The 17,999-nt window shown below is 45.4% G+C and overlaps 1 pseudogene; it reads right to left on the minus strand.

Annotated features, from left to right (window-relative positions):
* Positions 1-1,962: 1,962 nt before the first annotated feature.
* LOC123019745 lies at positions 1,963-8,206 on the minus strand (annotated as a pseudogene).
* Positions 8,207-17,999: the final 9,793 nt, after the last annotated feature.

The following is a 17,999-nucleotide window of genomic DNA, read 5'->3' on the forward strand; positions in this document are numbered from 1 at the left end:
AAGGAGGTCTGCAGGCACTTGTGGAATAAAGGCTGAGCAACCGGAAACCTTCCTCCATGTTAGATGCTGTAGCTCAATGAGCTGCTGCAGATGGCATGGCAGAGGGAAGGCTGCTAATGATTCCATGGGGCTCCCTGCCTGTGATAACCTTGCTCTTCCTTGGATGCAGTTGTGGACATGCTTCCTGTGGATGGCACAGAACAGGAATACAGGTTACACTGTGCATGGGACATGAGCCCAGGCATGTACCCTGTGAATCCTGGCTGGGCTCAATAGGTACTGAAACTCAGGGCCACTGGAAAGTTGACTGTAGAGCAGGATGCCATGCCTCAAGAATTTCACATATTCCCTCCCCAGAAAAGAGTCCTTGCACAGCCGTGATGTGTGGGGCACCTTGGGAATGCATTTCAGGTTGGCAGCTGATCAGATACACAATTACTGTGGGAGGACTACCTGGGGATTGGAACCATGGTAAAGCGGACGCCCACTGCTTGTCTGGAAATAGAATATGAGGGGTGGAGGGAAGAACCATGATACCCACGAAGGGCTGCTTGTCCATAAACATAAGATAAAGCACACTATATTGTCTGGTTCTGGAATCAGTGGATCAGGGCAGAAACCAAAATACATGTATAAATACTTAAAGCTATGAACTACAGTAAACATGCAGAGGGATTTGTTGTGTTGTGCGCACAGAACCAAAGAGATGCTTTGTCTGGGAATTTCCAATTCCATTTACAAATACAAGTTTAGCTGATAAAGTGATAGTTTCTTTAACTCTGCAAATATTCAGAATGCCAGAGAGAGACTTCCATGGTATGCAGAATTCTCCTCAGGATTTTTTTTCAGAGTTTAAGAAAGCAAATATCTCTTCCAAGTAAAGATATATCATTAGAGCAGCACTCCGTGGGACTCTGATTCTTGGAACTGTCAAGACACAAAGAGATGCTTATCTCTGGATGAGCTCAGAAGGGAGGAGGCAACATGCCAATCTGCCATAAAGGTGGTCCAGATTATTTATTTTTATTGCTCCCCATTTCAGATACTCCTCTGAGATCTGCAAGGCAATCCTCAGTGGCCTACAGCACAATGCAAGGAACTTGCAAAGCTATCTGCAATGTGGCATCATTATTCATCAGGAACTTAGGATGTAAAGAATTGTTCCTCAACAGAGAAATTTTTGATTCATGCCAAGTGTTACCCCTGAGCTTTCAGACAAACTCCCCAAGGTGTTTCACAGGCAAGGCGAATCGAAATCACAGAAAGGAGGAAAGAAACAGGGCATTTGAAATGAAACTGTGCAAGCATCTTTCTCACAGGGCAGTGGAAAGGAGAAGGCAGATGCCAGTCCTGATTCCAGCCCCAGCAAGCAGACCTTGACCTGCCTGCCTTACTCTCTACTCAGGAGAAATTTCTTTGAGAAACGTGCCTGAGAGGCACAATGAATTGGGACAACTGTACTTGGAGAAGACCTGCTGTCAGCCAGGGAAATTCTGGTCCTTATGCTGCTTCACCAAGGGAGTCAGTGGCACAGTCAGCAGTAATTGCTCCAGGTCTACTGCAGCACCTGCTTTAAAGGAAAGACAGTGCTGGCCTCTTGACCCATATGATCTCTGCTGGATCCATCTGAGACCACTACAGTGGTGCTGATGCAGAAAAAATGTTGGGGATCAGGCTAGCAGCTCCCTCCTCTCCACAGGCCCTGGTCCAACGAAGGGGAGGAAGTGCTTGGATCATGCCATTTGGCTGCATGTTTCTGGATCAACTCCAGATCTTGCTGGAACCTACTAAACCACAGAATGTTTGGAGAAGTAACCATGGGTCAACAAACTGCACCATTTTAATCTTAGCTTACCATATACAGGAAAGGAAAAATTCTTAGATCTCCTTCATGTTTCTATTTTGACTGCACACTATGGTTCTGATTCTTTCGGAATTCTAACACACCTCCAGTACTCAAGATCAGATGCAGTGCTTAGTTTTCATCAAGAGAAGCTCTTTTGTGTTCAGGTTGGGTCTCAGTACAATAATGTAACACTTGGGAATGAAGATGAAAGCCAGCAAGCCAGCGCCGGAGGCCAAGATTGAGAAGACCTGCTCAGCCACCATGGATTTCCCCTTGGTGCTCAGGTAGGAGGGCACAAAGGACACCCAGATGCTGCAGAAGACCAGCATGCTGAAGGTGATCAGTTGGCTTCATTGAAGGCCCCAGGAAGCTTCCTGGCCAAGAAGGCCACTGTGAAGCACACAGCAGCCAGGAAGCCCATGTACCCCAGGGCAGTGTAGAACATGACTACAGACCCTTCATTGCATTGCAGGATGATGTGTCCAGGCTGGGAGTGCATGTCAGTCTCAGGAAAAGGGGGAGCTAAGCCCAGCCAGATGGAACAGATTACCAGTTGCATACTGGAGCAAGAAATGACCATGGAATTGGCCAGACTCTTCCCCAGCCACCTCTTCATTGCGTTACCTGGCTTGGTGGCCAGGAATGCCAGCACCACAGTGACGGTCTTTGCCAACACAGAAGAAATGGCTACTGAAAAGATGATGCTGAAGGCCATTTGTCGGAGCAGGCAAGTTGCATTACTTGGCCTGCCAATGAACAGGAGGGAGGAGGAAAATGACAGGAGGAGGGAGACCAGGAGAACATAGGAGAGGTCCCGGTTGTTGGCTTTGACTATTGGTGTTTCCAGGCATTTCATGAAAATTCCTAATATGCATCCTGTCATTAAGGACAAGCATAGTGCAAAGGAAGCCAGGATGATCCCGAAAGGTTCCTCATAGGACAGGAAGGTTACTTTCTTGGGGATACATTGATCTCGGTCCTTGTTTGGATGTTGATCTTCCGGACACTTTCTGCAATGCTCTGCATCTGAAACAGAATGACATCAGCAACACTAACCATAATCACACATCGAGAACACTTTCTGATCTCTGTTTTTTTTTCCTGGAAATTGTTCCTTTTATTTTATTGAACTAGGTGAGAAGATTATCAAGAAAATATAAGCATCCCTTTCTTAGAACAATGGTAGATGTCACATTTTAATGCACAAAATCTAAATGCTGAATGTTATTAACTGATGATCTACCTACCTACCTACAAACCTATCCATCTATCATGTATCTCATTTTAATCTCAGTCCAGATAATCATCTAACAGTCAGATGATCAGCTGAAGTCAAGCAAGAGCATAGCAAAGGAGCAAAATCTCCAAGGCTGATCCCTTTCCATACAACTGGGAGTTAAAGTCCAGTGGGGTGAGGGTAATGAAAAGAAGTGCGAACTTTCCTATATGCCTGTGTAAAGAGTCCATCCTTAAATTTAACCCAAGCTCAGAAAAGGGAGAGTAAGTCCATCTTTAGTATTTTACTGACAAAAGGCAATGTGCAGGCCAAACTGGTAACAAAAATTGAAGCCTTAAAATCCTCCTTGAGAAACTTTGAGTGAATCATGCATTGTTTTCAATGTTTTGGATCCTTCTCATCTAAAAAAAATCAGGATAAGAGCAGATTGATGAAATGTATTAGAAAGTACATTTTAGTAAAATACAGAGCATATCAAGGAAAGAACAGAGATTCAGTGGAATGCATGAGGCTCTCATTCAAAGCAGACCCATGAAAGTGGTTGGGACTTTAAAGGTTTCCTCACTGATGCCGAAATTCTTTCACAGTGGGGAAGGGGAGTCCATTAGCACAGTGCCCAAACCAAAAAGGTCCTTGCTCTTGTCCCTTCCCCATTTGTTTTGAGATGAAAGAGATTCTTTGTCAGTGTACACAGAGGTTGAGTTGTCTCAAGTATTTGCCTGCATCCCAAAAGGAGCAGCCCATCTTCTTAGGCCACGTACCTTCCGGTGAGGAGACTGTCCCTTCCCCACACAGAACACAAGCGTAGCAGCAAGGCGGCTCACCCTCCAGGATCTTCTTGGCACGTCCAGAGCGACAGATCTCAATGCATCTGGAAAGAGGCATGGACTGGAGGAGCATCAGGGAAAAGGTGTGGAGATGTTCTGCCTCCATGGAAAAGAATCCCAGAGGATGAAAGGACCCTGTCGGATCTCTATGCCTCCCGTTTCATGCCAAACCCTAACTCTAGAGACTTGGATGCCAGCCCTTCCTCCTCTTCATTAGGAGCCACTGCTCCTGTGCATGCCCTAGAAAACATAGGAGAGAGTTGGCCAGGGTTTGGCAAAAACATCAGAATCCATCACTCTAGCATTTGCAGGCTTCCTCTCCTTCTTGGCCCAGTTTTGCAAGGGAGTGGAGCCAAGAGGAAGTCTGTGACCGTTCCTGCAAGGAAGGTTGCACAAGCTGCAGACTTCTTCTGCATCAACTGCAGGAGAAGCATCTGCCATGGGTGGCATGGAAGGGGCGTGATTTCTATCCCAAAGGGATGCTGTAGCACCCAGAATACTCGGACAGCAATTTCTGCTAAAAAAAAAAAAAAGCATAATGCAAAATCCATGAACCCTGGCAGTATTGGTGATGCTGAAAAACTGCCTTCACTGGGAGGAGCAGGGTGCTCCATTTCATTCTTCCATTCCCACTTAAGACCCTATTGCCCCAATTCATTCCCTGGGAATAAATAACATGGTGTGGCATAAGACACCACTTACAGAATTCCTTGTGAGCATGCTGCAGATGTTGAGAATGCTCACCAGGGACTTGGACCTGGGGTCACTGCAAAGCAGACCAGAGTTGTGGTGCACAGCCCCAGCAATCTGAAGTACTGCACCAGCAAAGTGAATTCCACACACATCCCCAGCTCTGCCTTTCCTCCTCTCTGTCCCTGCCATTATCCACCATCTCCAGTTCTCTCACGCTTGGCATAATCCCAAATTCAGTTTCTACATTTTGGGGTGAGTAAGCATAACACTTATAGCTTTAATGGGGCTACTTCTTTACTTAGAGATCTGTAAATGAACACTGCAAACACTATTTCACAAAATGAAGCGCTTCTTATTCACAATTATATAACAGAAAACATGAGCAATTATAGCAACAACAAAATGCTAATGCGTGTACCCAATCCAAGGCAACACCACTAATGTAGAAGTTGTTTGTATAATTGCAAAGTTCAAGTGTCCTTTTGCATTCAAATCCACACAAGAAAATCCAAGATAGCTTTCTCAACTGGTTTGAGCATCCATCATGTAGAAGTAGCTCCACACACAGAATAGTCAAAACCCTAATCCAAGTCAGCAAGGGCCTTAACCAGCTCAGGAGCAATGAAAGCTGCCACATTTGTAGTTCTCCAGCTCTTTCTCAGTCCCAACCCTTTGGGGTGGACCAATATTTCATAGGGGGTCCATCTGTACAGATTCTGGGCCCAATCCCAAAATGCTTGAATCCTCCCAAAGCTGCAGCATGGGCATGGCCTGGGTGAGGCCAGAGGTTCTGACATCTGCTGAAGGTCTCTCCTGGCGGCTGCACTCTATTTGATGGGATGGCCCACTAGGCAAGTGCACATCGAGATGCACTAGAGTATCCTATGCATCTTTCAACTGCTTGCAGCCATAGCAAACCAGTGATTTCTCCTACCTCACTAAATTATCTGGCCCACACAATGGCTTCTGGATGAATGGTGAACCTTCGGGCAGAGAATGCCTGTCGCTCAATACTGCCGATTTTCACCCTTCTGCAGGAGTTGTTGGGGAAGAGCACCCAGTTCACAATATCAAAGTCTGCTTCCAGTTCTCTGTTTTCACCCAGATGTATTCCATCCACGGAAGAATTTGAATACTGGACTTTTCTTAAGAACGCATGAAGCTGGAATGTGTGAGAAAATAAGCAGCATTATGAAAACTTGTAGCAGTAGTCAATACATTATGCCTACTCACTTTGAGCTCTAAATTTCCAGGCAATGGAATTCAGAAACATTCTGGGAGGAGAAGGCTGTGAGTGGCTCATATTCCTGAGGGTTACATGCACCTCCAATATCAGAGACATGAGCCCATGTTCACCACATCCTGGGTCACCCAAGCAGGATGATATTTGATGCTCCTTGGCTCCCTGGGCAGCCAGTTGCCCATCTCAGCAGAACCTAGGCTAGATGAATTTGCGTCTTAGATGAGGTTAGAAACCCTGTTAGATAGTCCTTGTTGGGGCCCATTCTGCCATGTTTTAGGAACCATCAAGATTTGGAAAACATGCCTGGCTGTTTTTAGTGAGGTTCTTTTGCTCTTTGTTCTGGTGAAGCAAGAGGAAAAACAAATACCTGCCATGGCTGCAATGCTGCACCTTCCAGCCTGTCTCCTCCACCCAACCTCAATCTCCACTTGGACTGGGATAAGGATGCAGCATGCAGGGCATGGGCCACAGCTTGGACACTGTTATACACACTGTACCTGTCCTGGGACAGGATTCTCTCCACCTCTTCCTGGGGCAACAGCTCCAGGTTCTCTTTCTCTCTGCATCTTGTCCCGATGTTCAGGGACAATGTCTCTGTCCAGTAGAAACAATGAAAAGCTTTATACCAAAATTGTTTAGTTATATTGGAAATTGGTGCTTGGTAGTCGTATTTGATCTCTTTTGTGGTCCTCATGACAAAGGACAATGAACCATGTAGGTATGCAAAGTCAGCATGTTTTAGACACATGTTCGAATTGATGTCCCGGAAATTGGTTGTGATCCAGACTTTTGCTCCCATCTGTGTTGCTTCCAGCATTTTCTCTATCAAGTAGATTGGAACACAGCCATAATGAGGATCTGCACAATACAGAATGACGTTGGCTTGTCTCCACATGACGGATAGGCCACTCTGGTGCAACTGCCGCTTGATGTTTCGTGGGAGCTTTTTGGCGAAGGCGATGCAAATTCCATTGCTGGTCAAGATGGGTGCCATGGTTTGAATGAACCTCTCCCCATGGTCAGTGTCTGAAGCAATGACACCAATCCACCTCCATCCAAAGAAGAGGAGCAGTTGGAACATGCCCAGATACTGGATCTCTTCCTTTGGGGCCATCTGGTAGAGAAAAGGGAACTGATTTTCATCACTTTGAATGTGAGTCACAAAGCCATGATTGATCTGGGGAAGCAAAGAAGGGATGGACATTTTGGACTTCTTTCTTACCAGGATAAAGAACAGCTGAGGAAAGCATGAACATTGAACAGTCCCATCTCCCCTTTCCATGCAGCTTGCCTTCTCTCCCCTCCTTATTCATACCTGTGGGACCTTGTAGATGTCTGACATGGTCGAAATTTGGAAGGAGAGCTCTGATTCCATCCCCTCAAAAACAGCCAGCAGCTCCTTCTTTCTTCCACAGCTGTAGTTTGGAAGGTAAGTTTCTCCCCCAGCAACCAAGTCTATCATTGCATAGGATGTGGTCCTTCCATAATAATGGCTCTCGTAGATGTTGTAGCCCAGAGTGATATTTGGGAGGAGCATGGGATTCTGGTTGATCTCCTGAATGGCAAACAAGAAGGACAGGGTGTGCCAATACTTTGGGAGCAGGAAACTGCAAGGAAATGATTGACATTTGTAACAGGAATAGGAGGGAGGGGCGAGTTGAAGGTGCCTTGTTCCATGTAAAACTCAGGAAGCAAGCTTACCCGGCTTGTCCTTTTTAGTTGTGGTTTACAGCTTCCATGAAACACCAAAGCTCTCTCCTCACCTGGACCCTTCCTTGCCACTAGTTAAAAGTAAAGAGTGAGAAAGCCTCTGGGGAGGTGAGGAGTGTTGGGCAATTATAGGTAAATCATGTCAGAAAAATGTTGCTTATATGTGCCTTTGTGTTACAAAATCAAATCTACTCTTTCTCACAAGGCAGCAGAATTCCCAGCCAGGTTGCTGTTTAGCGTTGCTGTTGCCTTAAGATTGTATTATTGGCTGGAGTAAGAAGCTGCTGGAGGCTGATCCCATTAGTGAGTTTGTTCTCATCAGAAAAACTGAAAAGATGCTGTCCATTTGTTTCTAAGCATCTAGTCCCACAGAGGCAAGCTTCTGCTAAGTAAACGTTGTCAAACCAGATTTCCTGAATGGCTCCTCCATCAGACACATTTGCTTGTTTAAACATTTCCTGTTTATTTGCTAGACTGACCGATCAATACAGGAGTCAGTAGTGTTTTCAATCCTACTGTTCCCAGTATTTCAGATCAGTTTAGAACATTATGTGATGCCTAAAGACACCAGGATGCTAGTGTACTAAGATTACCTGAAAACACTCTGCATTGGTGAACTTGACCAGCAGGTGATAAAAGTGTCTGTACATGGGCTGAGATTTTGGAGTTGAGTTTGTGATTACTTGGTCATATATTATCGTGAATGACTGCAGATACTTGGGCACCAGTCAATAAGGTGGCAGGGGTTTAAACATTTGATCTTTCCAACAGAGCCAAGTGTCTATTTCCTCGAAGATTGAAAACTGATATTCTGTCAGGAACTGCGTGTTTTGGGCACTGGGTCTGCCCTTGCTGCTCCTGTCCAGTCATCTCCATGTTTCAGTCACCAGCCACTTCCAGCTTTTCCCAAAGTCTGCTTTTGTGAGGCACCTTATCCTTTCCTTCCCTCCTCTGCCCTCTCACTCACTCTCTCTTCCTCTGTTCACCACTCCCTCCTGTTTCTCTCAGCCCTATATTCATTCTCCCTTCCCCAGCACAACTGTCCCTGCTCCGGTTGCCAATCCCATGCAGCTGTGCGTGTACCTACACTTTCCCACAAATGGATTCCCATACCTTGTTCCTCCCAAGCAGATTCCCAGTCATGCCCCACCATCTCTGGTGACTCTCCAGTAGCTGTCATGGTAAGATGAGTGAGCCCCCACACCTCCTGACAACATTAACATAGAAACTGAGTGAATCAGAAGGGGTCCCCTAGCATTCTAGTCTGACCCCCAGCTCCAGCTGGCTCCATTCATGACACGCCTACCATGTGCATGTCCTTGAACGCCCTCCCAAATGGGGCTTCAAGCACATCCCATGGAAGCCCATTCCATACCCCTGGGGTCCTAACCATCAGGAAGTACTTCCTGATATCCAAATTGAACCTTGGTGCCTTGAGCTTGGCAAAAGAAGTGTATCATGCAGCTGGTCAATGAAAAGAAGTATTTCCCTCTCTTTTGGCTCACCCATCTTCCATTTGCATCTAGCAAAGAGGGGCTCATGGTGACAGTGCATAACCAGGAATGTTCTTTGGCAGAAATCCCAGGAAGGCTGCTTCTCCCAGGAAGGCTTCTACAGCCTAGAGGCTATACAAAGATGCAGCTCTTTGGTCTTCTAAGATGCCCCCATGTGTGTGACTTATAAAGGCTTTCGGGGGAAAAGGACCATCAGTGGTGGTCATGCTGGACACGTATGACCTCCAGTATCAGCTACAGAATGTCTAGATAAACCCAGTTGCTGGGGCACATGGGCGCATAGGCAGCCGCTCTTCCTGCCCTAGTTGTTGGCCACTGTGCAAAGAGAAAACAGACTGGATAGGCCTATACCTGACCAAGCATGGCTCTTTTAGAGTTCTCCCGGAGCTGGGGGTGATAGAACTCTCCAGAGTGCAGAGGAGATCCACACTGCACTGCACTTGCATGATAGTAGCAGGTGCACACACTTCTTTGAGCCTGCATAAAATGATGTTCTGAGTTCCAGCTCTAAACGGTTCTCTGAAACCAACCCTGCATCAACCTGCCTTGACCAGCAAGTGGCTGGTTGACTGCTTTCCTCCCTCAATGAGCCATTCCCTGCTCTGGCTCATTTCACTGGCAGGTCTGGACACCAGTTCTGGATCCTGCTGGTCTCCTCCAGGGTGCTGCTTCAGAAGGAGCCAAGCTGGAGAAGCTCAAAATTGCTCACTCTCCAAAATCTCAGGGGGGAACCCTTGGCAATGACCAGGAGTTCTCACAGGAAGGAATGAGCATCCATTCCCCTGATTATGCAGATGCGTGAATCAGCAAAGTGCACATTTTGAAGTTCTTTCTAACTGAAATCTATTTCCAAAGAAGAATTTTACTTTTTAAAATCTCTTTGAGTGCACCCTGCTTCTGGTCTCACTAAAGCATATTTGGGAACATTTCAAGAAAGTATGCCTTTTAAAATCTAGACGTTCCATCAAGGACATTTTTAATCCTATGAATCACATTGTAAGGTCAAAAATATGACAGTTGACAGTCCCTGCCTAATCTAGAAGACATGAACTGGATATATATTGATCAAAATCGGAGTGGAAAAAGATCTCATGCATCTCCACCAAATTCTCCTACACCAAGGGACAGTAGGAAGAAAGTGCAAAGAGTGATTCTTCAGGGATGGCCAGAGTGTCTAGAAGATGCTGGTGGTCTCCATTGAAGGGGGTAATTGGACTGCAGGGGGAAGGCACAAAATCAGCATCACTTACTGATTGATCCTGGTTAAAGGGGACTCAGAGAAGACGTAAGGTTTGTGATCCAGGAAGTACTGTGAAGAGAGGATTCCACTGATGAGGTAGTCCCCTGGTCTGTTATAATTTGATGCTGGCTTTTTAGCAATAATCAGATCAAAGGGACCTCTTGCTTTCACCATCTTGCAGGCTGCATGGGGCAAGAACAGGATCAGAAGCAGGAGAAGCAAGGACATTCTTCTTGCATTAACTTTCTACACCCCTTCTGTGCCTGCTTTTTTAATATCCATGGCCAGGTCATAGGACAAGACAGAAAACTATTGCACAATGAAGCCTGCTATGAGTATCTAAATGCTGATATGGGTGGTGGATGCTGCTAAGCTTCAGCAACTGAGTTTCCCGCCTGCCTGCTTCCGGTTATTAACACCCCAAGCTTTAGATACCACAGGAGTTTCAATAACTACCCACCCAGTTCTTCTGTCACAGTGCAAGATATTGCCCCCCAGTTCTCATGTTCAGATTGCTGATCCCAAAGGCCACCTCTGCAAAATAATCTCTTGAGCTTTGGCATGCAGAAGAAACAACGATATGTTTGCTTGTTGACAGAAAAGGAGTCATGCCTGCAATTTCATGGACTCCCCACAGGGCTGAAGGAGCAGCTGCAGAGCTGGAGTAAAAGAAGGCTGGGAGGATTCCCCAGTGGGGCTCCGTCTTCTCACGTGGCTCAATGAGAATGGAAAGTACTGGTATGGAAGATATAGTAGAAGGGTCAGGATTAAGAAAAACCTTAGAATTTGCCAGGGATCAGGAATCGGTGGCCCTGGAGATAAGGTGTGGCAATTCCAATTTGGCAATTCCCAATTGGTAGTTCCCAAATTCCCAATTAAGTTCAAATTGAAGAAAGTAGGGAAAAGCACTAGGCCATTCAGGTTTGACTGAAAACATATTCCTGATGAATATAAAGTATGGGTGATAAATAGATTTAAGGAACTACATCTGACAGAAAGAGTACCTGAAGAACTAGGAACAGAAGTTTGCATCATTGTACAAGAGGTAGTAAGTAAAACCATCAAAAGATAAAGAAATGCAAAAAAGCAAAATGGCTGTCTGAGGAAGCTTTACAAATAGCTAGGGAAAGAAGGGAAGTAAAAGGCACGGGAGAAAGAGAAAAATACACCCAATTGAATGCAGAATGCCAGAGAATAGCTTGAAGAGATGCCTTCTTAAATGAACAATACAAAGAAAGAGAAGAAAACAATAGAATAGGGAGGACCAGAGATCTCTTCAAGAAAGTTGTTAGGCAGGGACCTAACAGAGACAGAATAGATTAAGAAGAGGTGGAAATATTACACAGAGCAACTATACAAGAAAGAGCTTAATATGTCTGATAACCACGATGGGGTGGTCACTGACCTTGAGCCAGACATCCTGGAATGTGAAGTCAAATGGGCCTTAGGAAGTCTGAGCAACAACAAAGCTAGTGGAGGTGACAGCATTCCAGTTGAGCTATTTAAAAACCTAAAAGATGATGCAGTAAAAGTGCTACACTCAATATGCCAGCAAATTTGGAAAACTCAACAGTGGCCACAGAATTGGAAAAAGTCAGTTTTCATTCCAATTCCAAAGACAAGCAATGCCAAAGAAAGTTCAAACCACTGCACTGTTGCACTCATTTCACATGCTAGCAAAGTTATGCTCAAAATCCTACAAGCTAGGCTCCAGCAGTATGTGGACCGAGAACCACCAGAAGTACAGACAGGGTTTCAAAGAGGGAGAGGAACGAGAGATCAAATTGCCAACATACACTGGATCATGGAGAAAGCTAGGGAGTTCCAGAAAAACATCGACTTCTGCTTCATTGACTATGCTAAAGCCTTTGATTGTGTGGATCACAACCAATTGTGGCAAGTTCTTAAAGAGATGGGAGTACCAGACCATCTTATTTGTCTCTTTAGAAACCTATATGCGGGTCAAAAAACAACAGTGAGAATTGGACACGGAACCACTGATTGGTTCAAAATTGAGGAAGGAGTTGTGCAAGGCTGTGTACTGTCGCCCTGCCTATTTAACTTATATGCAGAACACATCATGAGAAAGGCGGGGCTCGATGAATCCCCAGTTGGAATTAAGATTGCTGGGAGAAATATCAACAACCTCAAATATGCAGATGATACCACTCTAATGGCAGAAAGTGAAGAGGAACTAAAGAGCCTCTTGATGCAGGTGAAAGAGGAGAGAGCAAAAGTTAGTGGTAGATTTTATTTTCCTTAGCTCCAAGATCACTGCAGATGGTGACTGCAGCCAAGAAATTAAAAGATGCTTGCTCTGTGGGAGGAAAGCTATTGCAAATCTAGATAGTATACTAAGAAGCGGAGACATCACCCTGCTGACAAAAGTGTATATAGTCAAGGCTATGATTTTCCCAGTTGCAATGTATGGCTGTGAAAGCTGGACCGTAAGGAAGGCTGAGCACTGAAGGATTGAGGCCTTTGAATTGTGGTGCTGGAGTAGACTCCTGCAAGTCCCTTGGCTTGCAAGGAGATCACACCAAACAGTCCTACAGGAGATCAACCCTGACTGCTCTTTAGAAGGCCAGATACTGAAGATGAAACTGGAAAACTTTGGCCACCCAATGAGAAGGAAAGACTCACTGGAGAATATGCTAACGCTGTGAACAACTGATGGAAAGGAAGAAGGGGATGGCAGAGAATGAGGTGGCTGGATGGAGTCACTGAAGCAGTCGGCGTGACCTTAAGTGGACTCTGGGGGATGGTGGAGGACAGGAAGGCCTGGAGGAACATTGTCCATGGGGCCACAGTGGTTTGGACATGACTCTGTGACTTGCAACAAGCAACAAATTCCCAGTTGACAGCATAACCAATGCCAAGGTTTGATGGAAGGGATGCAGTCCAACAACATCTGAAGAGCCACCCCTTACTCATCCTTGATGTACACTAGACTGCACCTTTGTTGAACCTTCCATTTATATATACCTGTCCAGTTGGTCAACCTGAATTTGTACCAATCACAGGATCTAGGGTGGCTGCCCATCAATCTCAGTCCTGCCTATTCTCAAAACACCTTCAGTGCTTGGATGGCATTTGAGGAGACTGTGAAGGAAGAAAATAGGAGATACTAGCTTGTGGGGCATTTGCAGCATCAGGATTCTAGAACTGCTTGGAATGAATATATGGATTCAGTGGAAGCGTGCAATCAAGCACTCAACATTTCATTAAAAGTAAACAGAAATCCCTCAATTACAGCAGTGCTGAGGGGTAGGCAGTTTAAGACTGGCTACCAGGAAACAGGAGTTGTGCAGAGTGCTTATGGCAGGGGTGTTCAAACTTTTGCAAGGAGGGCCAGATTTGGTGAGGTGAAAATGTGTGGGGGCCAACCATTCAACCTGACATTCTTTGAACCATTAACATTAAATGCAAATGAACTATTTTATGAAAGACTAAACAAATAACTTAACTGCACTAATGTGAAGGGTGATACTGAGATCTCGACTGCATTATATAGGCCAGGTCTGGATCAAAAACAGTGGTTTTGATGTGCAAGATGTCACGCAGGTGAAAGTCACTTAGTCTCATCCTCACGCGGTTCTTGTTAATATTCATAACCTAGAATGTCTTCTCGCACAAGTATGTTGAACCAAACAGGCTCAGCATTTTCTTAGCAAATGTTCGAATCTCTTGGAACCTGTCTTTATCCAGCTGGTGGTAAAAATTGACAAGAGGGAGCTGTTGGTGCTGACTGCGATACTCAGCGTCACACTGCAGCTCAATGAGCTCCAGCTGCAGGTGGTCTGGCGTGTCATCAGGATCCACAGAGAAAGGAGATGAAAAAAGCGTGATCTCCTTTTTAATAGCTGCAAAATCTCAAAAGTGCTGTTGAAACTTCTCAGCCAGAGATGAGATGTCTGCTTCATACCTCCTTATTTGCACACTCATATTGTTCTGCGGAAAACTGGTCATTATTTCCTGCAGCGATTGGAAATGTGTGGTATTGGGCTGCATTTGTGACAAGTGCCTTCGGAAAAGTAACAACTTGGTCCCAAAGGCTTTGATATGTGAATACAGTTGGCTTACCACTGCATTTTGGCCCTGAAGGCTGGTGTTCAGCACATTCAGATGTCATGTTACGTCAACTAAAAATCCAAAATCAGTCAGCCAAACAGGATCAGATAGCTCTGGCATCGGCTTTCCCTTTTTTGCCAAGAATTGTCCGATTTCCTCCCTAAGAGAGTAGAAGAGCTGCAGTGCAGGCCCCCGACTGAGCCATCTTACCTCATTGCGATACACAACTTCTCCATATTCAGCCTGGATGTCGAGTAGAAACTGTTGAAACTGGCGGTGGCACAGGGCTTTGGAGAGAATATAATTAATAGCCTTCATCACCGGTTTCAGAACATGATCATATTTCAGATGTTTGGCACGGAGAACTTGTTGGTGAATAATACAGTGGAGTTTTAGAGCTTTGCCTCCTTCTTCGCTGACTTTGTTACAGACTAGGGTTTTTAATCCACTTAGCTCGCCAGCCATGGCAGGTGTGCCATCTGTAATAATCCCAGTGACTTTTTCCACCGTAGTTTCATGTCATCTACAATGGAACAAACAGAAACAGATAAATCTGTTCCTCTTGTTTGGTCCTTAAGGCTCTGGAGGTCAAGTAGCTCTACACTCACGTCCATGTCATTGTCCACTCCTCTCAAAAAAATCAATAACTGAGCGGTGTCAGATGCATCCGTGCTTTTGTTGCAGGCTAACGAAAAAAAGTCAAACCCCACTCCTTTTGCCTCTGTCTCTTAATATCAGATGAAACGTCTTCAATTCTCCGTACCACGGTGTTATGAGCCAGGCAAACACTGGCAAACTCTTGCTTCTTCTCAGGACAAATTTTCTCCACCATTTTCAACATGCAGTCTTTAATAAATTCACCCTCAGTAAAAGATTCGCAGTGCTTGGCAATCAGTGTTGCCACCTCGTAGTTCACCTTTGTGGCATTTTCATTTGACTCACGGGCTCTTGTGAAAAAGTGCTGCTGTGCCATTAAAGCAGCTTCCAGTTCCTTCAATTTTTTTGCCACATTCGTTCACAGTTAGCTTGTTGTAGTTAGCATGTTTTGTCTGGTAGTGCCTCTTGATATTGAATTCCTTGAAAACAGCCACAGTCTCTTGACAAATTAGGCAGACAGTTATTTTGTATTTCAGTGAAAAAATACTCCAATTTCCACTTGTCCTGGAAGCAGCTGCCCTCGCTGTCAACTTTCCTTTTTTTAGTTACAGTCGCCATTTTAGAAATGGGCACACAAGCCTTGTGTCACAAGGGTCATGTGGCAGAGTGCTGACTCAGGTCTACTGCCACCTTCTGGTGAAATATAACCACCAGCCTTGAAGGAGCAGGAGGCAGCAGGGGACAGATGTGGGAACCACTGTACGGTGAAGGGAAAAACGCCAGCCAGTGGGAATGAGTGACAGGCTGAGCCGGCGGGGAGAAGAGGCTGCGGGCCACTTGAAATTTGAAAACGGGCCACAATTGGCCTCTGGGCCAGACTTTGGACAACCTGGCTTATGGTGTTGGTGTCACATATGCCATATGCTTGCAGGGAGGAGGGAGGAGATGTTGAGTGGGTGATATGGAAGAACAATAGAAGCACAAAATTACAATACAGAAACATGACAAAACTGTTAGAGACATCTGGAAAACTTTATGACATATCAAAGGCGTGAATAATAGATAACCAAAAAGGAAGGAAGGAAGGAAGGAACCCAACATCCAAAGAAATAAAAGGGAAAACCCAATAATGAAAACTAAGCTGAGGCTACAGAATTATCAGTGCCAATGTTTGCTTTTTATAGTCCAAGGTAGGAAATTCCAGGAAGGCTGTGGGATGCTGACAGAAGCAGCTATATTAAATCCTTTTCCCATAGAAGGGACCTGAATGGAAAAACCCTGCAGATTGGAGGGAACAGGAACACAGGCAAGGCTTTCTTTATTCCAAAGTATAAAACTCATAACTTTTATTAGGGGAACTCCAACAGCAGTCATCAGAGCAGCAGAGTTTTATATGGTCATCAGCACCTCATAGAAAAAAAGAAGTTCACTGTCATGGCTGGGGCTGAGGCCAGCCTGGTGCCCCAGATGTTTTCTGTCCTGGTCACCATGCGCATCCAAAAGATCAGTGCTGCAGAAGTATGACTGTGTGCTGTGTTGTGGGAATTTTGCATCTGTTGGAGCAGTGTGTTTGGTGGAGATGCTGGATGTGTGAGGAGAGTGTTTGGGGTGGGAATGTGTCATGAGGCCGGAGCATTCTTCCTAATTACTCACACAGATACAGGCAATAAAAGTTTAAAGCCTTTTATTCTAAACAACTTCAAAGATGCACAGTCGATGAATAGTACAGGAGCCATTAATGGTAGTTCTAAGCAATACAGTTGCCCCCTCCTTTCTGATCTATCTCAGATTTATGATGTACTCTTAACCCTACGTGAATGCCCCTCCCCACAAGGGTGAGATAAGCTCCTCTCCCTCCTTCTTTTACTTTGCCTCTCTTCTAATTGGCTCAACCGCTGAAGTCTTCTCCTCAGCTGGGCATTCTCCATGGCAATGGGCTGTCCCATGGTCTGCTCAGCAATTTCTGCAGGCCGGACAAAAACTTCGTCAGAGTCAGGTGGCAGGGGGGAGGACATTTTTGCTATGGGAACCAAGTAGAAATCTTCTTGCTCTAAAGCCTGACTCTCACTGGGATCTTCTCTCTCTCTTACATGTGCTAATGACTCCTCCAGGTAGTTAGACATGACAGAATGCATCTGATTCCTGCTTTCTTGCAGATGTGTCTCACTTCTTGGAGTACTTGCTGAGTCTTCCAGCAGCAATTGAACCCACACAACTACTGCACAAGCAGGATCCCTCTTCCATGCACATGCTCACAGCCCTTCTTTGGCAAGTAGTGCAGCCAGAATTCTGCACTTGCTCATGGACATATTCTCAGTTCAACTCACTTTCTAAGAAGGCTTGAGCCCAAGAGAGTGTTCATGAACTGAAGAGGGATGAATTCCAGGGAGTTTCACCACAACATGAACATGGACACCATTGATCTATAAATGATTTGCTGGGGGTTTGTCACTGTGACTTCTACTGAATGGATGCACAATTTCTCTACAACTGCTTTGAACAAGAAGTGTTCAACATCACAAAGGTGCATTCTGACAGAACAGGACTTACTTGTTATTTATTAGTTGTACTTTTGTGTGTGCAAGTGTACCCCAATTTTCCACCTGCCATTGACTTTGTCCTTTTCCTTAAACTCACCTTGTCCTGTTCCCTTTCCCTCTCTTGACCACCCCATTTCCTCCCCGACCAACCTGGGCTTTGGCCCATGAATGTTTTCTCCCCCATTCTAACAGGCTGCAGTGCTTGGGCCCTGGAAACCACATGGAGTTGCTTGTTGTGTTGTCTGAGCACAGCCTCAGTCTTGTGCTGCAAATCTGAGGAAACACTGGGTGGGACCCACAAACCACGGGGACCACTTTTGGTCTTTGGGTGCTGGCTCCTAGAAAAGAGCACTCAGTTCCCCTGGATCAGGCAGGGATAGCAGTGCTGAACTTCAGAGCAATTTCCTCCCTCTTCTGTGCTTTGGCTGCAAGATATGTGGCACCTACATCTTTTCTGAGCCTGCACTTCCAAGTTTCTTCC

The sequence above is a fragment of the Varanus komodoensis genome, unplaced genomic scaffold, assembly GCF_004798865.1.
Source record: "Varanus komodoensis strain SLA01 unplaced genomic scaffold, ASM479886v1 scaffold136, whole genome shotgun sequence".
Taxonomy (NCBI): Eukaryota; Metazoa; Chordata; class Lepidosauria; order Squamata; family Varanidae; genus Varanus; species Varanus komodoensis.